The 23,189-nt window shown below is 33.6% G+C and overlaps 1 protein-coding gene and 1 long non-coding RNA gene across 9 annotated transcripts in view; one reads left to right on the top strand and one right to left on the bottom strand.

Annotated features, from left to right (window-relative positions):
* Positions 1–1,333, bottom strand: part of LOC143251836 (sarcalumenin-like) — a 21,639-nt gene extending 20,306 nt beyond the window's left edge. For 2 of the 8 annotated variants that reach the window (XM_076503090.1, XM_076503082.1), the window contains exon 1: positions 1,243–1,333. The gene's annotated coding sequence lies outside the window, so the exon portion shown is untranslated. The other 6 variants (XM_076503088.1, XM_076503083.1, XM_076503089.1 and 3 more) reach the window with 6 other exon arrangements.
* A 77-nt stretch (positions 1,334–1,410) lies between these two features.
* The window catches only part of LOC143251835 (uncharacterized), a 41,984-nt gene continuing 20,205 nt past the window's right edge, over positions 1,411–23,189 (top strand). The window contains exon 1 of the long non-coding RNA XR_013028662.1: positions 1,411–2,166. This is a non-coding gene — a long non-coding RNA (uncharacterized LOC143251835). The remainder of the gene's footprint in view (positions 2,167–23,189) is intronic.

The raw sequence follows: 23,189 nt of genomic DNA, 5'->3' as shown, positions 1-23,189 counted from the left end.
ATATCACCATTGTGTTTGTAGTTAATATCAAAGTTAGAATATGAGCTACCTGTTCTCTGAAAGTATGAAAACCTACTTTGCAGTGTTATTGATTAGTTAATTAATACATTAATAATCCTGACAATTAATTAAGCAGCAAATACTACTAATCACCTGTAAGTAGCATAAACATCAAGAACAGAGGGAAGAGACATGACATGAAATGTGATACACAAACAAACAGCATCAAATATCTTCTGAAATTGATATTAAAAATACAATCACATGTTTACATTGAGAACACGATGTTCTTTAGTAGTGGAGTTGTTTTCTGTGTTCTTTCATAAACACAGCAACACTAATGTAAATTAAACTATTATAACATATCATATAAAAAACAAGTTATGTTTTGCCAATGGATATTATTCAAAGCAGGTAAATCACTATTTTCATAACAGCAGTAATAAAAGAAGGTATGGAAGGTGGTGTGGTTATATATAGATTGTGGAGACTATTCTAAGAGATGCCTAGTACTTCAGTGTGTTAAAAATAAAACTGACACAACTAACATCTTTAGCGCCCTTTGTCTTCACATCGAAAACAACATACTTATGATATACAAGACACATTCACCTTCACAGTGAGTAGTTTATAAAAACTTAATATTAAACTAATTTTATAAACAAAAATGTTTGATCATTGGCTGTTCTCCACAATAAAATTATTTCTCTTTCAATAATATCAACATTTATGTTAACTCTGACAACAACAAGACCAAAAACTCGAATGTTAAAATACAATTAATGAAACTAGTAACAGACTTGCATAACATAACGTTACTGTTAATACTATATTACACTGTTCTGTTAGGTTTAGCAAGAACATAAACAATTTACAGAATTAGGGCTATACATAATACTTACTAAATATATTTCGTTAAAAACAAAAAACAATAAAAACAAACTTTTACCGAAAATTAGGATGGATATGATTTCAGACGGAGGATACAATGAGAAAGTGGACATGTAATGAGATATACCGACACAGACAAAATAGTACAACCTACTGGTTTTAAGTAACACTATCATATAGAATCTGAGAGCACTAGTACAACTACTATTAACAAAAGTTGTTAGTATTAAACATAACTTATCACATTTAAATTAAATTAACGCAATTATGTGATAATGGTTAGTTATGTTAATAACCTGTGATCTCGTGGTTAACTAAATTAACCAGAAGCAGCGAGGAAACTATTATTACTTTGTTACAAAGCGGTATCCTCACCAAACCCTTCGTCATGTTTTCCCGAAAAGTTTATTAGTGGAACCTGAAAGTCTTGTACACCTCACACAGGTTGTATACTAACGCATGCGTGTGACGTAAGCGAACCAAACATCCAAACTCCAAATTATTTCTGTGTAGCCATTTCCTCGTCGTAAAGCGCGAGTCCTCAACAAGCTATTTTTCGATATTATTGAAAATTGAGTGTTCATTCCCTTTTTAAAGGTAATTTTGTTTGTATACTTGTTTTATTTCATACCTACTGTTGGTAAATCAAAGTCTTGCGTTTTGAGAGTTTCTAATTTTGAGCGTTAATGTTTATTAATAACACTTACTGGCCAGGAAAGATTTTTTGTTTGTTTTTGAATTTCGCGCAAAGTTATACAAGGCTATCTGTGCTAGCTGCCTCTAATTTAGTAGAAAAAGAAAGTATATTGTCACCCACTTCCAACTCTTGGATTTCTCTCATACTAATTCCTCGCTGGTACAGCGGTAAGTCTACGGATTTACAACGCTGAAATCAGGAGGTCCATTTCCCTCGGTGGACTCAGCAGATAGCCCGATGTGGCTTCGCTACAAGAAAACACATAGAGGCACACTCTTATAGTAACGAACAATGGGATTAATGCACATTATAATGCTCACACGACTGTTTGTTTCTGAATTTCGCATAAAGCTACGCGGGGGCTATCTGCGCTAGCCGTCCCTAATTTAGCAGTGTAAGACTAGAGGAAAGGCAGTAGTCATCACCACTCATTGTGAACTCTTGGGCTACTCTTTTACCAACGAATAGTGGTATTGACCGTCACGCGACCTTCAAAGTGAGAGTCAAGCGGGCGAGGCAAGAAGAGGGTAAAAAAGAAAAGTCATAACATATGAAGAAAATAACAAGAGGAAGAAAAGGTAAACAAATGTGTTTTTTTTAAACTATAAATTCCCTATAAAAGTACTATTAGTTGTACTAACAAACATATTATTAGGCCTTGTACTACAATAGTGTAAACAACTAAATCTCTTACGAAGTTCCAAGTATTGTGCAATATATTTATAAAATTTTCTACACATTATGTTACATAAATTAATAAATGAGACTGATATTTTCAGAAAACAACGGTATTTTAAAAAGTTTATAACCAAAGAAAATGTTAACTATTGCATGCTTTTAGTTTGCTATTAACCCTAGTAATAATAGCATTAGTATAAATTATCTATTCTAATAGAATCACAAATGTAATAAGTACATACAAAATACAAAGAAGTAAGCCGTTTATATTAAATGAAATAACACTTACGAAATATGTTTCTCTAAAATAAAATTTGAAATGAATAAAGTTAGAAAAACAGATTTAATTAAAGATGCAATGTGACGGAATATAATTTAGATCAATGATTCTCAACCTGTGTGCCGCGAGAGATTGGCAGGTGTGCCGCGGGGTTTTTGAAACACATTCAACTTTCTTGGAATTTTACAAGCAAGTCGAACACATCAGTTAATAAAAGCTAGTATAGAGACACTATGAAACCTTCCAAAACATTCGAAGGTTTTCATTGAACTCGAGCACTGAGAAGTTCATACTTAAATTTCAGTTCGACTATTTAGTTTAATTGTGGCTCAACAAGCGCTTCGTACGTCATAAATGATGCATCAAACAATCAAACTGCTTTCTGGAACACGTTCTCATTCTGCGGTAAGCTACAGCTACTACGCTGTAGGTAGGAATTTTATATGAACTGCAGAACTTTGTGCTTATCGTGTATGAATTAGCTTTATCATTTATCATGAAAAATGTTTAAGTAAGTGTTGTGCTGCAAAGGAGAATATGTTGAATCAAAAGCAAGGAATCAAACGAAAGTACAAAAAACAAATACATCGAATACTGTTGTATCGCTTTGCAATCGCAACATTCTCAATTACCATTCTGCCTACTCTGCAGTGTAGCTTTATCGTTCCTAACAAACTGAAGAGACACTTGGAAACAAAACATTCAGCTATGAAGATAAACCAAAAGAATACTTCGAGAATCTCGCAGCTCAACAACATGAACAATCAAGGAAGCTTGTAAAATACATAAAGCTGCCCGAAAAAAGATTGATTGTAAATTACAAGGTTGCTCAGTTGTTGGCAAAACGCAAGAAAGCGCATACGGAGGCCGAATCAGTCAGGACGTCAGCGTTAGCAATCATCGTTGAAACTATGCTTGGAACGGATGCCACCAAAAATGTTAAGCAAGTTTCACTGTCCAATGACACAATTTCGCGCAGAATTGTAGACTTGTCGTCGGATTTGAAGGCTCAAGTTTGCAAAAACTTCGAAGCGCCTGAAGATGAATTGTCTCTGATATGGTCTCTTCAAGTTGATGAATCTACTGACGTTAGTGGAAAAGCTCAAGTTCTGGCTTTTATTCGATTCATAAAAGATGGAAAAATCGTAAACTAATATTTATTTTGCAAAGATTTAAAAAGTACAGCGAAAGGTTAAGACATTTTCGAGTTGTTGAATGAAAACATTTTGCTCTTCAAGTTACATTGGAATAACTGTATCAGCATTTGCACCGATGGCTGTCCTTCAATGTAAGGAAAAAAGAAGGGATTCGTCACTCTGGTGCGCCAACAATATCCAAACATTAGGATTGTTCACTGCATGATTCACAGAGAGGTGCTCGTCTCCAAATCTTTGCCGAAAGATTTGCATTATGTTATGAATCAAGTTATTCAAGTGGTGAATTTCATCAAATCTCGACCACTTCAATCTCGACTTTTCTCTCTTCTCTGTGAGGTGATGGATTCAGACTACAAAAAGCTACTGTATCACACTGAAGTTCGTTGACTTTCGAAAGGAAAGGTGTTAAAGCGTCTTCTCCAACTAAAAACTGAAGTAATTTCTTTCTTGGAGGTTAAGGAAGCAGGTTTTGAATTTTCTTTTCATCATGAGATCTGGTGGCTGAAGGTACAATTTCTCTCCGACTTGTTTGAAAAATTAAATTCTCTGAACTTAAGTCTCCATTGGCCCGGCATGGCTAAGCGTGTTAAGGCGTGCGACTCTTAATCTGAGGGTTGCGTGTTCGCATCCCGGTCGCGCCAAACATGCTCGCCCTTTTTAGCCGTGGGGGCGTTATAATATTACGGTCAATCCCACTATTCGTTGGTAAAAGAGTAGCCCAAGAGTTGGCGGTGGGTGGTGATGAATAGCTGCCTTCCCTCTAGTCTTACACTGCTAAATTAGGGACGGCTAGCACAGATAGCCCTCGAGTAGCTTTGTGCGAAATTCCAAAACAAACAAACAATCAAGTCTCCAAGAACCATCTGAAAACATTATTACTGCAACGTCCAAACTGAAGACCTTCGATGAAAGGTGACGCTGTGGAAGAATAAGATCTCGAAAGGAGTCTTTGATTGTTTTCCTTTTCTTAACGAATGTCCGTCAAAGAAGAAAATTGTTTTTCAAATTTTGAACAAATTTAGCGACCTACAGTCCACACTAAAACATTACTTCCCGTCACTTGCTGTCGACGAATATAACTGGGTTACTTATCCATTCGGAATAAATGAGACAACAAATCTTACAACTGAGGAGGAAGAACAGCTCATTGATTTACGATACGACAAATTTTATCAGTCATTGTTTCCCGAAAAGAGCTTGGATGAGTTTTAGATTAAAAAATTCATATCCTACAATCAGTTCAAAAACAGTTGAAGTTCTGCTTTCATTTGTATCTTCGCGGTTTCTCAAAGTCGATGATGAAATGCGAGCTTGTTTGTCTACGTTAGAGCCTCGCTTCAATTTGATTTGCTTTCGGAAGAAGGCACAAGCGTCACATTGAAAACATATGTCAAAATAAAAAGATTTAATTTTTCTGTTATACCATAAAATTGTTAAAAAGCCTTAGAACGACACTCACGGCCAAAGCTTGTTTTGGTTTGTTTGTTTTGGAATTTCGCACAAAGCTACTCGAGGGCTATCTGTGCTAGCCGTCCCTAATTTAGCAGTGTAAGACTAGAGGGAAGGCAGCTAGTCATCACCACCCACCGCCAACTCTTGGGCTACTCTTTACCAACGAAAAGTAGGATTGACCGTCACATTATAACGCCCCCACGGCTGGGAGGGCGAGCATGTTTGGCGCGATTCGGGCGCGAACCCGCGACCCTCAGATTACGAAGCGCACGCCTTAACGCACTAGGCCATGCCAGGCCTATACGGCCAAAGCAAGCGATAGTGTTGTCAATGAACAATGACATTAATATCGTTTGCTTTGGCCGTGATTTTCGTTCTAAGGCTTTTTATGTTAACTCTTCTGTGTTACGTGTATCTAAACGTGATGCAGAATGACATTAATATCTCTTGCTTTGGCCGTGATTTTCGTTCTATGGCTTTTTAAATTAACTCTTCTGTGTTATGTGTATCTAAACGTGGTGCACAATGACATTAATATCACTTGCTTTGGCCGTGATTTTCGTTCTAAGGCTTTTTTAAGTTAAATTTTCTGTGTTACGAGTATCTGAACGTGATGCACACTGACATTAATATCGCTTGCTTTGGCCGTGATACGTGATATTTAAAAAAGTTGTTAAGGCTTTCCAGGTGTGTCGCGAAAATTTTCAGATTGTCGTAGTGTGCCACAAGTCAGAAAAGGTTGAGAACCACTGATTTAGATAAAACAGAATCTCTTCCTTCGGATGAGATTTTGAGGCACACCGGAAGCAAGTGATTTGCCATGACTCTCAGTAGAATAACATTACTGAATTCTTGATATCATTTTGGACTATGTATCTGCATGTTCGTGTTTCATTGAAATCTTGACGTGGAAACTCTCTCCGTTAAGACGTTATAGAAGTTACTGTCAAATTCCACTATTCGATTAGACAAGAATAAATAGCCCGTCAGTTGATGGTGAACACTGTTGATTACTTAATTTTCTTCTAGTCTATTAGTTGAAAGTCAAGAAAACTACAGTCACAGAGCCTTTTTGTACTAGATGTTAAATATATCCGTCATATTCCGAGGGTTCACCGCCCTTGTGAAATAACAAGTTCTATTATTATTTTGTTACTGCTTTTGTTACCGTTTCTTTAACGCCCAACATGGGCTTCAACCCACAACCTTGACACAAATACTTTTCATACAAGGTATTTGAATTTTCACATGAGATGTAATCTCATGATCTAACGACTAAATAAAAGACTATTATAAGCTTCTACGTGTTATGTCATAGGATTACAGTTTAAAAAATGTTATCGCTCATTATTTCTTGATGTTGTTATTGATTGTTAATTAAGAATATTGTTCAGCTGATAAGCCTATATCTTTTTTCTCTACTACTATTAACAAGCTATTCGATCATAGTTCACTTACGCTTCGTTGTATTTCCACGGTTGTATCTTATACTTCCAAAATCGCCTGCTCATTTTTCGCATTTAGACTTACTTCCAATAATCGTCTATATTTTGTCAAAGTTTACATTGGGAGGTTCAGCTACTTCATAACTCTTTTTTGGTGGAACAATCCATTTTTCCTATCTCTTTCAGCACCTTTAGTTTAACTCTAATGCATTTCAAACGTTTGGCCTATTATATTAATCATTAGACGTTTCTTTTCTGTCCGAACGTCTCTTTGATGTGACTTTACTTTTGTTTTCTTCCGCTTTGTCTTTGTCTTTCTACTTTTCCCGCTCATCTCACACTATTTATATAAAAATGTTGCAAGTCAAACCTCCATAGAGTTACATAATCGTCTGCTCGCTATGTCCTGGATGTTGATGAATTTCACACAACGTTTGATAATCTCGAGATAAATGGGTTACAAACATAATGTCCAACTATTACCAAGTTATGTAACTAAACATGTTATTAAATTTACTTTAAAATATTTACTGCTAACTGTTTTGTTATGAACAAAACTAAACACTTATAAAATATTCCGTCACAAAATAAAGAAATAATGTCTACACTCAACAGCCTTTTATATCGTGACACTCTACATATATAAAAAATCAATATTCTGGTATAGCAATTCAAAAATATATATTTAATTAATGCGAAATATATATATTTTAGTTAATATTAACCAGTTTAAATTATCATATACATTATTGTTAGCTATATTTTAATATTTTTATTTATATGTTTCTTTACTAGAGAGAGTTTGTCATGGGTTAATATGACGTAACATTTATAGAAGTTAAGCGCTTTCTAAAGTGCAAAGAAAACTAGTTTGTACATATATACAAGACCAAGTGAGTAACTGCGTTATTAAATTCAGTGTAAGTTAGACAGTGAAAGTTCGTTTCTCATTGCTTCAGTGATCGAGTTAATCAATTAAAGTAACTTCTATCGATGAATTAGTGAATAAAATTTTCAGATAAGTTTATTTGTGAGTTAGGCATGTATTAATGTCTGAATTTTAATCCAAACGTTGTTTATTATGTTAAACATACCACTGAACGTAGCCTGTAACAAATATTATTAAATGAATAAATATAATTTTCATCTTTATGTGGATTAGACTTTACATTATTTTTTATGAAACAGTCTAAAAGACCCACTGAACAATCGAACACGTTACAACAATCAATGGCATAAATCTTTCCAAATGATTGGGGGGCGTTAGATGTTTTTTAGAGCTTTAGTGTTCAGCAGCACTCATATCAATGTGTGTGTTTTCTTATAGCAAAGTCATATCGGACTATCTGCTGTGTCTACGAAGCGGAATCGAACCCCTGATTTTAGCGTTATAAATCCAAAATCTTATCGCTCTCCTACCGGGAAACACTTCCATCAGTAACTTTTAAAATGCGTATGCTTAATTAAACACCCAAATCACTCACGAATAACTGATTAACTGTGTGTGTATGTTTTCATGTAGCAAAGCCACATCGGATTAACTGCTGAGTTCACGGAGGGGGAATTGAACCCTGATTTTAACGTTATAAATCCGCAGACTTACCGTTGCACCAGCGGGGTGCAACTGAATAACTCCTCAAAAAAGGAATTGGACAGTTGGTGGAAAACGTGTTTGAATGTAACAGTGTTCCTTTTTTTTATTATAATTGTTCTACATGCCGTTGTTTGTGTTGCATAATATTATAAAATGTTTTTGTTTACTACAGTAAAGTTTCTGTGATAATTGTCACAGTTTACATGACATGGGTATTAATTAAAATGAAAGAATCATCAAGGAAAAAGAAACAAAGAAATATTTTTTTAAAAAATCTAAAAAAATGCAGAGTTTATACGCAAGAAAAAACAACACTTTCCATTTATTTAAATAAACGTAGTAGAACGAACAGAAGTAAGGTGGTTATCTAAGTTAGTTTGGGTTTCATTCTATACCTGTAAGGTTTGACGAAGATTTCGTGATTGGAGAAACCTGAGGTTATAATAATAATAATAAAACAAATATCACCTTCAATATATATACTCTCACAAGTTCTTTATTATGAAGCTTGAACATACTGAAACGTTTGATTGAATGTACTTACAAATGTTGCGTAGGGCTTCTGTTTTTTTAATTAAAATCATAGGATATTATAAAATTAGTTTTATTTGAAGTTTATATTTATAAAATGGTCCCTTGCGAAAAGAATACTGTGACGAAAAATCATACGATGAAAAGGTAGCACATGATTGGTCGATATGTTATTGGCTGGAAGAAGAAAACAGTATATGTGAACCGTTGAGTTGTGATGTGTTTAGAAAGAGTAAATTATGCGGTAAGATTTCTTTTAAAATCATAGGTATTACTTTCCTCTGAAAGTGAAAGTTTCAACATTGTGAATATTTACTCAGACTGAAGTTTATTTGTTTCAAAAGTAATTAAATGCATTAACTTGTAGCCGATATCATTGATACTAGTATCTTGTACCTACACTCTTCTAAACTATATTCCTACAAAGATTTGAAAAGTTAGGGTAGAAGCACAACGTACCGATATACTATAGTACAAAAAATAATATTAAGGGGCCACCTTGTTGGTATTTTTTTTAAATATTCAATCTTTTAAAATACATTAGTTAGAATTTGGGTAGTGCTTTAAAATATATACATCGTCGGTTTAATAAGGGCTAGAGTACATGAAAATCTAACGTATTATTTAACTTTTCGTAATAACAAGTTACATTTTTTTACTTGAGATCTTGTACATATGTTTTGACACTAGTAAAGAAAACTAGTTTAGCAAGGAATAACTTAAAGTTTTGATTTTAGACATATTGAAAATTATTGTTATTACCAATCAGTAGTTTTTCTAATCAAGCTATTTAAGTTTCAACAGCATTATCTCTTAAGTTTAACTGAAAATGTAGTCAAAATTTAAGTATCATATTTAATGAATATTTATAACTAATTAATAGTGTGCAAGTTGTAAAGATAAAAAAGTATTTTCAGTTTGATAAATTTTGAGTTTAAATCACTTGTAGCGTTACTTCACGTTGACACAGTAAATTTTTATAATTTCCGGTAATTTAATTTTTTTGCATGAAAAATATTTTTTAGTATTGCAGTTTAATAATTTGAAGATTGGTGACACAACAGAATTTAAAGTTACAGAAATTAAGGATTTTTAGGCTGTTCGGAATAGTTATTGGTACTGAACAAGCGTGATTATAGTATAAAAATAACAAGTGTAGAACTAGAACTGTTTTAATGTCAGGGTTAGAAAGATGAATAAGACATTATGTTAGTGTCATATAAGTATCTTAGATATCTGGTCAGTATTGTAGTGTAGAATTAATTATTCTTGATGAGTTTATTTATTATTCCGATAATTAAAAAACAAGTGTGGCAAGATTAGTTTCATCATGGCAGGGAGTGCTACTTCTGTAGTGCATTGTAGTTGCATTGCACTATATGTAGTCGGTGCAGTGCATCTAGAGTGCATTTACAGTGGTATCTACATTCTTCAAAACACGACTATTTTGTGTGGTGACTGTTTTAATCAGTTTTGGTTTGTTTAAACACTGCAGTGTAATAACTGTTGGTTTGTTTAAACAGTGCAATGTAATAATTGCTGAGCAGGAAAAAAATGTAAACAGGTTACTTTGCTAATAAATTATAATTTTGTTAGAAAAATATTCGATTATATCGTCTGGTATATATTGTGATCATTCTTCTAGCAGGTATTAAAGACTTTGTCAACAGTTGTTAGTATTCGAAATTCGACATTTGTTTTTCATTAATAAGCTACCCACGCGGTGGCGCTTCTGTTCTATATTGGCATGTCGATTCATACTTTCTGCAATAGATATGACAAATATTAGAACTAAATATATTAAAATCGACTAATATAAATTATTTATAAATAAAAATATTATTAAAATTACATGTTTCCAGTACCAACAGTTAAATGTCATAGGTAATCACTCGACGCTAAAAACTAGTCACAAAGCTAAATATTTTGCATTGGAGTCAAACTTCTTAAACTGTTGTACAAGGTAGTGATGGACAGTGGACATTATGATGAACAAGGTAGGAATAGACAGTGGACACTGTGTTGTACAAGGTAGTGATGGACAGTGGACACTGATGTACAAGGTAGCGCTGGACAATGGACGCTGTGTTGTACAAGGTAGTGATGGACAGTGAAAACTACAATGCGAGAAATTAATGAAGGAACCTATGAGTGAAGTTTTAATTACGTTATATCTAGTTCCAGTGAGACCTTTCTTTCCAACTAGTTAAAAGGTTGGTGGTAGTTCATTAGATCGAAGGAAACTATTTAATCCAAAGAGGACAGTTTGAATTTGCAAGGTTAGATTTAAGTGGAGTGGTAAATATGACCTTAATTATAATTTCTACGAGGTGCATGTATGCATTTGGAAACTTTTCACTTTTTAATTAAATACAGTTTGTGAGATATATGGTTTTACATTTGTACTGAAATACAGTTAAATCTAAACTTTTCAGTTGCTATGAAAAGGATAAAGTTTTAAACGAACTAATAAAAATGCTTCAGTTAGTGTAGTTTTGGAATATTGTAATGAAACTTACTAATACAACGTTGTTTGATATCTACAACTGTTATACATAAAACTCATATTTGAAGCTATAACTATGTAAGTAAATTAATGAATAAACATTAATATTTCTGATGGTAACTTAATGTTTGAATTAGTTTAGTGTAGCTTAATGTACAATGAATAAAAGACACATATATACACACACAGGGATGGACAAAAATGACCCCCCCCCCGAAAATGTTAATTTGTTATATTTTTTTATTAGGCAACAGAAACATATGTAAAGCTATGTTTTTAGAACGCACCTGATGGGATCTATACAAATTTGATTTCAACTCCTAGTTTCTGGCTTTCATAAATATCTGAACTTTTCATGATTTCAGTTACATTTTCTCATAAAAACGTACTGTGTACCAGCTGTAGTTTCTTAGACCTTCTTATTACAATTAGCTTATAAAATGATCAAACAAGTTTCTCTGTAATAATCGACCGTAAAAATGAAACTCGAAATAACACCGACCACTTTCATAGGTTAATATTTAGTGGACGTTCCCTTGGATTTTAGTACTGCTTCACATGGACGTGGTATGTTTTCAATGAGTGGCTACAGATTTCCTGAATGTCGTCCTATGAAGACTTCTAATTAACTCAGCTCATATTGTATTAATATCAGGTTATTTACCTGGGCAATCTATGTATATGTATATATATATATATATATAAACTACTACGTTCGTAATGCTACCTTTCTTGGCAAAGTTACGTTGTGTGTGGAACATTTGATTTTTGGTAATGTTCAATTTAGTCTGGGGTTCGTTTCGTATTAAAAGTTTAGTCGAGTGTGAATTTTTTACAACTGTTTAAAATTATTAACCTTTTTATGTTTAGAGAAATATCGTATAGTATTAGAAGAAGCTATAATAATATGATACTTTTAAATTATGAATTTGAAGTATTGGTTTAAAAAGACGGTATCACAACAGACAATACATCACTCGACTATCACGTAGAAACCGAAGTTCAAATGGGGTTTTTATATATTAAAATATATTATATTTTCAGAAAATTATTTGAAGATTAGTAAAAATACGAATGAGTTTACAAGATGAATCATGAATAAAATAATATTACCTACAAACGTTAGTGTTTGGCTGTGTCAAATACAACCTAAGTGCATTTTCAAATCACTAGATGGCGATGTTTTACAACAAAAGGTTTTTAATGTTAGTCCAAAAATGTTTAAGCATTTTTTGTGAAGAGTTATACTTTACTGCACTTTTCCTGCACCAATTTATGTCACAACTAATAAATCGCTGATTCACACAACTGAGCATTTAGATTCAATCTATTAAGGTTGGCGCGGCACGACCAGACGGTTAAGGCACTCGACTAGCAATCTGAGGGTAACGGGTCCAAATCCCCGTTACACCAAACATGGCCACCCATTCAGCTGTGAAGGCGTTATAATGTTAAGGTCAATCCCACTATTAATTGGTAAAAGAGTAACCGAAAAGTTGGCGGTGGGTGGTGATGACTAGCTGCCTTCCCTCTAGTCTTACACTGCTAAATTAGGGACGGCTAGCACAGATAGCCCTTGTGTAACTTCGGGCGAAATTCTAAAACAAACAAACACGAGATCAGCAGAGGTGTTGTAAAAACAACTAGTTACAGTTGTACATAAATAGAAATAAACGTATTAACTATTACTTATACATAAATACAAAGTTAAGTTCATTTGTTACAAAATAATGAAGACTCACAGAAAACCTCAATCTCTATGTACGGACCTAATGAACCTCCATACCAATTTTGGTGAATGTGCATGCATAGTCTGTGAGCCTCTGTCAAGTAGTTACATGGACATACAACAGACAGTATTATTATATTTATTATGATAAGTAGTTACATGGATATACAACAGACAGTATTATTATATTTATTATGATAAGTAGTTACATGGATATACAACAGACAGTATTATTATATTTATTATGATAAGTAGTTACATGGACATACAACAGACAGTACTATTATATTTATTATGATAAGTAGTTACATGGACATACAACAGACAGTACTATTATATTTATTATGATAAGTAGTTACATGGATATACAACAGACAGTATTATTATATTTATTATGATAAGTACTTACATGGACATATAACAGACAGTACTATTATATTTATTATGATGAGTAGTTACATGGACACACAACAGACAGTACTGTTATATTTATATAGATAAGCTGTTACATTGTATTTATTATAAAAAGGTTTTTAATGGACATACAACAGATAGTACATACATATACATTATTGGCCAAAATCGTAAGGCCAATGAACATGAAGAAAAAATTTTGCGTTGTTAGACTCAACCACTTATTTGAGTAGAGCTTTGAAAGATGAAAATAAAAAAGGGAAAATAAAATTAAAAAACGTTTTTTAGCATATAATAGGGAAAATGTGAACACCATGAAATAAATCTAAATACTAGCTGGTCAAAAGTTTAAGACCATATCAAAAAGAAGTCCTAAACAGTGTAGGAAATGCCCAACAAGAGGTCTCAGTAGTAAGTTGCACGACTCTCATTGCAAATAACTCCAAACATTCGCTTTGGCATGGTCAATGTAAGCGTTTGTAGAAGGCTGGCTGGAATGTTATTACAAGTGGTGAAGATGGCTTCATGAAGATCATGCACTATTTGGAATTGACATTCATTTCTATAGACTTCCCTTGCCATCCACTTCCAAAGATTTTCAATGGGGTTCAGTTCAAGTGAACACGCTGGATGGTCCAAAAGAATCACGTTATTCACCATGAAAAAGTATTCTGTCCTGCGGGCATTGTGGATTGCAGCGTTGTCCTGCTGAAAGATCCAGTCATTTCCACACAAGTGAGGGTCTTCAGTCAATAAGGATGCTCTCTCCATCATGCCAATGTAGCCAGCTGCTGTTTGATGCCCCTGTATAACCTGAAGCTCCATTGTTCCATGGAAAGAGAAAGCACTCCAGATCATAATGAAACTTCCTCCACTGTGTCATGTAGAAAATGTCTCCAGTAGGATATCTTTATCGTGCCAGTAATGTTGGAAGCGATCTGGATCATCCAGGTTAAATTTTTTCTCATCAGAGAACAAATTCTTCGTCCACTTTTCTACGTCCAACGTTTGGTGCTTCTCAGCAAAGTTTACCCGAGCTGTTTTGTAGTGTGGAAGGAGACGTACCCTTTGAAGACGTTTACAGTTTTTAAAGCCTTTCTCTCGTAGATGCCGTCTTAAGCTGCATTATGCATCCGTAAGGCCCTTAATCTGGTTCGATGATTGGCTGGTGTTTTGCCGGACAACCTGTCGAACCATCCTGCTCAACGCTGGCGAAATTTTCTTGGGCCGACCGCTTGAAATTCTCGATCCGTATCCCTCAGGGTCTTTTAAGAAATTTACAACAGTAGTTTTACTACGCCCAATCTCACCAGCGATGACACGTTGGGAGAGACCTTGCTTTTGCAGCTCGACAATTCTGCCACGTTCAAACTATGTCAACTTTTTAGCCTTTGCCATGTTTTTACCCAATGTAACACAGGAGAAGTCAGTGGGAGATGTTAACAACGCTAATGCTTGAACACAAATGACTAAATTTCGTTACGTGTTTACTGATTAATGCTTCATTTCAGTGATGGTCTTAAACTTTTGACCAGCTAGTATTTAGGCTAATTTCATAGTGTTCACATTTTCCCTATTAAATGCTAAACACGTTTTATTATTTTTATTTTCCCTTTTCTTATGGCTCAGCATGGCCAAGCGCGTTAAGGCGTGAGACTTGTAATCTGAGGGTTGCGGGTTCGCATCTCCGTCGCGCCAAACATGTTCGCCCTTTCAGCCGTGGGGCGTTATAAAGTGACGGTCAATCCCACTATTCGTTGGTAAAAGAGTAGCCCAAGAATTGGCAGTGGGTGGTGATGACTAGCTGCCTTCCCTCTAGTTTTACACTGCAAAATTAGGGACGGCTAGCGCAGATAGCCCTCGAGTGTCTTTGTGCGAAATTCAAAAACAAACAAACAAACCCTTTTCTTATTTTCATCTTTCGAAGCTCTACTCAAATATGTGGTTGAGTCTAACAATGCAGAATGAATATTTTTTCTTTATGTTCATTGGCCTTAAGATTTTGGCCAGCAGTGTATATATAGGTAAATAGTTACGTGGACACAACAAGAGACAGTACTATTATATTTATATATATAAGTAGTTACGTGAACATACAACAGACAGTATTATTGTATTTATTATGATAAGTAGTTACACGGACATACAAGAGACAGTGTTATTGTATTTATTATGATAAGTAGTTACACGAACATACAACAGACAGTATTATTGTATTTATTATGATAAGTAGTTACATGGACATATAACAAACAGGACTATTATATTTATTATGATAAGTAATTACATGGACATATAACAAACACTACTATTATATTTATTATGACAAGTAATTACGTGGACATATAACAACAGTACTATTATATTTATTTTGATAAGTGCTTACATGGACATATAACAAACTACTATTATATTTATTATGATAAGTAATTACATGGACATATAACAAACACTACTATTATATTTATTATGACAAGTAATTACGTGGACATATAACAACAGTACTATTATATTTATTTTGATAAGTGCTTACATGGACATATAACAAACTACTATTATATTTATTATGATAAGTAATTACATGGACATATAACAAACACTACTATTATATTTATTATGATAAGTAGTTACATGGATATATAACAAACAGTACTATTATATTTATTATGATAAGTAATTACATGGACATATAAAAAACAGTACTATTATGTTTATTATGATAAGTAGTTACATGGATATATAACAAACAGTACTATTATATTTATTATGATAAGTAGTTACATGGATATATAACAAACAGTACTATTATATTTATTATGATAAGTAATTACATGGACATATAACAAACAGTACTATTATGTTTATTATGATAAGTAGTTACATAGATATATAACAAACAGTACTATTATATTTATTATGATAAGTAATTACATGGACATATAACAAACAGTACTATTATATTTATTATGACAAGTAATTACGTGGACATATAACAACAGTACTATTATATTTATTTTGATAAGTGCTTACATGGACATATAACAAACTACTATTATATTTATTATGATAAGTAATTACATGGACATATAACAAACAGTACTATTATATTTATTATGACAAGTAATTACGTGGACATATAACAAACAGTACTATTATATTTATTATGATAAGTGCTTACATGGACATATAACAAACAGTACTATGATATGTATTATGATAAGTAATTACATGGATATATAACAAACAGTACTATTATATATGTTATGATAAGTAATTACATGGATATATAACAAACAGTACTATTATATTTATTATGATAAGTAGTTACATGGACATACAACATACAGTACTATTATATTTATTATAATAAATAGTTACATGGACATTCAACAGACAGTACTATTATATTTACATAGATAAGTAGTTAGGTGGAGAGAAAGTGCTATTATATTTATTTAGACAAGTAGTTACATGGATACACAGCACTGTTTCATTTATATAGATAAGTTGTTATGTGGACAGACAACAGACAGTACTATTATATGTTTATAGATAAATTTTTATCTGGACAGATAGTTCTGCCGTATTTGTAAAGGCATTCAGAAATGAAGAACATTTAGTGAAATATGGAAACATATTAACAGTAAGTGTACCTGTGAACCCCAAACTGTCCTATTATATATTTCTTTAACACACGTTTTCAGCTAATAAGGACTGTTTGATGTCTTTTCTTATCAGAAATCCAGACTACATACTCTCTTTAGCAGTGTTGTTTTGAATACAATCGTGTGAAATGTTTTATGTCTGGTGTACATGGTTTTACTAATTTTTACAGTCTCTCATACTGAAATATGTTTGTAAATATAGGTAATTTATAGTTTCTAATATGAACAACTACATCTGTCCAGGTTACTGAAGTATGACCTACAGAATAACACGAACTCTAAATTGTAGACGAAACAGCAATTAAAACTTTATCCACAAATTTACCTTTAATGTGTCATCAGAACGTTATTGAAAATTCAGTTTTTTAAGGTTTGAAATAGTTCACCGTTTTCTCGAAAGGCACGTGTTATTTTGGAATTATGCCTTCTAACGTGTAGGGCCGCTTATATCGTATCGACTGTTAGCAGTATACTGATGTCAGTAAAAGTACAGAACGTTCGAAGAAGGAAGTGAATGTGATATGGTTCCAGCCATAGTATGTTTGAAGTGATTGGTACAACCAAACGCCAGAGTATACTATAGAAGGAGACGTGTTCCAAGATTAATCAATTATCAAACAGCTACTGAAACTTTACTCAGTACTTAGTTACTTTAGGTAACTGAACTTTATTTAAGCGTTCACGCTCTAAAGTAAGGCGTGTTTCTTGAATTTTATCGAACAGTAATATATTCAGTTACATTCAGAGGCTGGTATGCAAAACTGTGTTCTTTAACAATAAAATGTTGGAAGTTACTAAACTTGGGTGATGGTATATTTTACTTGTAATACAATAACTGTGTTCTTTAACAATAAAATGTTGGAAGTTACTAAACTTGGGTTGGTGGTATATTTTACTTGTAATACAATAACTGTGTTCTTTAACAATAAAATGTTGGAAGTTACTAAACTTGGGTTGGTGGTATATTTTACTTGTAATACAATAACTGTGTTCTTTAACAATAAAATGTTGGAAGTTACTAAACATGGGTTGGTGGTATATTTTACTTGTAATACAATAACTGTGTTCTTTAACAATAAAATGTTGGAAGTTACTAAACATGGGTTGGTGGTATATTTTACTTGTAATACAATAACTGTGTTCTTTAATACTAAAATGTTGGAAGTTACTAAACTTGGGTTGGTGGTATATTTCACTTGTAATACAATAACTGTGTTCTTTAACAATAAAATGTTGGAAGTTACTAAACTTGGGTTGATGGTATATTTGACTTGTAATACAATAACTGTGTTCTTTAACAATAAAATGTTGGATATTACTAAACTTGGTTGGTGGTATATTTTACTTGTAATACAATAACTGTGTTCTTTAACACTAAAATGTTGGAAGATATTAAACTTGAGTTGATGATATATTTTACTGGTAATACAATAACTGTGTTCTTTAACAATAAAATGTTGGAAGTTACTAAACTTGGGTTGGTGGTATATTTTACTTGTAATACAATAACTGTGTTCTTTAACAATAAAATGTTGGAAGTTACTAAACTTGGGTTGGTGGTATATTTTACTTGTAATACAATAACTGTGTTCTTTAATACTAAAATGTTGGAAGTTACTAAACTTGGGTTGGTGGTATATTTCACTTGTAATACAATAACTGTGTTCTTTAACAATAAAATGTTGGAAGTTACTAAACTTGGTTGGTGGTATATTTTACTTGTAGTACAATAACTGTGTTCTTTAACACTAAAATGTTGGAAGATATTAAACTTGAGTTGATGATATATTTTACTGGTAATACAATAACTGTGTTCTTTAACAATAAAATGTTGAAAGTTACTAAACTTGGGTTGATGGTATATTTTACTTGTAATACAATAACTGTGTTTTTTAACACCAAAATGTTGGAAGTTACTAAACTTGGGCTGGTGGTATATTTTACTTGTAATACAATAACTGTGTTCTTTAACACTAAAATGTTGGAAGATATTAAACTTGAGTTTATAATATATTTTACTTGTAATACAATAACTGTGTTCTTTAACACTAAAATGTTGGAAGTTATTAAACTTGGGTTGATGGTATATTTTACTTGTAATACAATAACTGTGTTCTTTAACAATAAAATGTTGGAAGTTATTAAACTTGGGTTGATGGTATATTTTACTTATCATACAATAACTGTGTTCTTTAACAATAAAATGTTGGAAGCTGTTAAACATGGGTTGGTGGTATATTTTACTTGTAATACAATAACTGTGTACGCCTGTATGAAACGTTCGGTAATACAGTGACAAACTGCATAGTACATCTGTATGAAACGTTCTGTAATACAGTTACAAACTACATGGTACATCTGTATGAAACATTCTGTAATACAGTTACAAACTACATGGTACATCTGTATGAAACGTTCTGTAATACAGTTACAAACTACATGGTACATCTGTATGAAACGTTCGGTGTTACAGTGACAAACTGCATAGTACATCTGTATGAAACGTTCTGTAATACAGTTACAAACTACATGGTACATCTGTATGAAACGTTCTGTAATACAGTTACAAACTACATGGTACATCTGTATGAAACATTCTGTAATACAGTGACAATCTACATGGTACATCTGTATGAAACGTTCTGTAATACAGTGACAAACAACTCGGTACATCTGTATGAAACGTATGGTAATACAGTGACAAACTACACGGTACATCTGTATGAAACGATCGGTAATACAGTGACAAACTACATGGTACATCTGTATGAACGTTCGGTAATACCGTGACAAACTACACGGTACATCTGCATGAAACGATCGGTAATACAGTGACAAACTACATGGTACATCTGTATGAAACGTTCGTTAATACAGTTACAATCTACATGGTACATCTGTATGAACGATCGGTAATACAGTGACAAACTACTCGGTACATCTGTATGAAACGTATGGTAATACAGTGACAAACTACATGGTACATCTGTATGAAACATTCGGTAATACAGTGACAATCTACATGGTACATCTGTATGAAACGTTCTGTAATACAGTGACAAACTACTCGGTACATCTGTATGAAACGTTCTGTAATACAGTTACAAACTACATGGTACATCTGTATGAAACATTCTGTAATACAGTTACAAACTACATGGTACATCTGTATGAAACGTTCTGTAATACAGTTACAAACTACATGGTACATCTGTATGAAACGTTCGGTGTTACAGTGACAAACTGCATAGTACATCTGTATGAAACGTTCTGTAATACAGTTACAAACTACATGGTACATCTGTATGAAACGTTCTGTAATACAGTTACAAACTACATGGTACATCTGTATGAAACATTCTGTAATACAGTGACAATCTACATGGTACATCTGTATGAAACGTTCTGTAATACAGTGACAAACAACTCGGTACATCTGTATGAAACGTATGGTAATACAGTGACAAACTACACGGTACATCTGTATGAAACGATCGGTAATACAGTGACAAACTACATGGTACATCTGTATGAACGTTCGGTAATACCGTGACAAACTACACGGTACATCTGCATGAAACGATCGGTAATACAGTGACAAACTACATGGTACATCTGTATGAACGATCGGTAATACAGTGACAAACTACTCGGTACATCTGTATGAAACGTATGGTAATACAGTGACAAACTACATGGTACATCTGTATGAAACATTCGGTAATACAGTGACAATCTACATGGTACATCTGTATGAAACGTTCTGTAATACAGTGACAAACTACTCGGTACATCTGTATGAAACGTTCGGTAATACAGTGACAAGGTACATGGTATATCTGTATGAAACGCTGGGTAATACAGTGACAAACTACTTGGTGCATGTGTATGAAACGTTCGGTAATACAGTGACAACCTACTTGGTACATCTATATGAAACGTTCGGTAATACAGTGACACGCTTCATTGTACATCTGTATAAAACGTTCGGTAATAGTGACACGCTACATTGTACATCTGTATGAAACGTTCGGTAATACAGTGACAAACTACTTGGTACATGTGTATGAAACGTTCTGTAATACAGTTAGAAACTACATGGTACATCTGTATGAAACATTCTGTAATACAGTGACAATCTACATGGTACATCTGTATGAAACGTTCTGTAATACAGTGACAAACTACTTGGTACATTTATATGAAACGTATGGTAATACAGTGACAAACTACACGGTACATCTGTATGAAACGTTCGGTAATACAGTGACAATCTACACGGTACATCTGTATGAAACGTTCGGTAATACAGTGACAAACTACTTGGTACATGTGTATGAAACGTTCGGTAATACAGTGACACGCTACATTGTACATCTGTACGAAACGTTCGGTAATACAGTGACACGCTACATTGTACATCTATATGAAACGTTCGGTAATAGTGACACGCTTCATTGTACATGTGTGAAACGTTCGGTATTAGTGACACGCTACATTGTACATCTGTATGAAACGTTCAGTAATACAGTGACACGCTACATTGTACATCTGTATGAAACATTCTGTAATACAGTTACAATCTACATGGTACATCTGTATGAAACGATCGGTAATACAGTGACAAACTACTCGGTACATCTGTATGAAACGTATGGTAATACAGTGACAAACTACACGGTACATCTGTATGAAACGATCGGTAATACAGTGACAAACTACATGGTACATCTGTATGAAACGTTCGGTAATACAGTGACAAACTACACGGTACATCTGTATGAAACGATCGGTAATACAGTGACAAACTACATGGTACATCTGTATGAAACGTTCGGTAATACAGTGACAATCTACATGGTACATCTGTATGAAACGTTCTGTAATACAGTGACAAACTACTCGGTACATCTATATGAAACGTTCGGTAATACAGTGACAAACTACTTGGTGCATGTGTATGAAACGTTCGGTAATACAGTGACAACCTACTTGGTACATCTGTATGAAACGTTCGGTAATACAGTGACAACCTACTTGGTACATCTGTATGAAACGTTCGGTAATAGTCACACGCTACATTGTACATCTGTATGAAACGTTCAGTAATACAGTGACACGCTACATTGTACATCTGTATGAAACGTTCGGTAATACAGTGACAAACTACTTGGTACATGTGTATGAAACGTTCTGTAATACAGTTACAAACTACATGGTACATCTGTATGAAACATTCTGTCATACAGTGACAATCTACATGGTACATCTGTATGAAACGATCGGTAATACAGTGACAAACTACTCGGTACATCTGTATGAAACGTATGGTAATACAGTGACAAACTACACGGTACATCTGTATGAAACGATCGGTAATACAGTGACAAACTACATGGTACATCTGTATGAAACGTTCGGTAATACAGTGACAAACTACACGGTACATCTGTATGAAACGATCGGTAATACAGTGACAAACTACATGGTACATCTGTATGAAACGTTCGGTAATATAGTGACAATCTACATGGTACATCTGTATGAAACGTTCTGTAATACAGTGACAAACTACTCGGTACATCTATATGAAACGTTCGGTAATACAGTGACAAACTACTTGGTGCATGTGTATGAAACGTTCGGTAATACAGTGACAACCTACTTGGTACATCTGTATGAAACGTTCGGTAATACAGTGACAAACTACTTGGTGCATGTGTATGAAACGTTCGGTAATACAGTGACAACCTACTTGGTACATCTGTATGAAACGTTCGGTAATACAGTGACACGCTTCATTGTACATCTGTATGAAACGTTCGGTAATAGTGACACGCTTCATTGTACATGTGTATGAAACGATCGGTAATACAGTGACAAACTACATGGTACATCTGTATGAAACATTCTGTAATACAGTTACAATCTACATGGTACATCTGTATGAAACGATCGGTAATACAGTGACAAACTACTCGGTACATCTGTATGAAACGATCGGTAATACAGTGACAAACTACATGGTACATCTGTATGAAACGTTCGGTAATACAGTGACAATCTACATGGTACATCTGTATGAAACGTTCTGTAATACAGTGACAAACTACTCGGTACATCTGTATGAAGCGTTCGGTAATACAGTGA

This window comes from Tachypleus tridentatus, chromosome 6 (genome assembly GCF_004210375.1).
Source record: "Tachypleus tridentatus isolate NWPU-2018 chromosome 6, ASM421037v1, whole genome shotgun sequence".
In the NCBI taxonomy this organism is placed as follows: domain Eukaryota; kingdom Metazoa; phylum Arthropoda; class Merostomata; order Xiphosura; family Limulidae; genus Tachypleus; species Tachypleus tridentatus.
The sequence above is the reverse complement of the archived record's forward strand: the minus strand, read 5'-3'. Positions and strand labels throughout refer to the sequence as shown.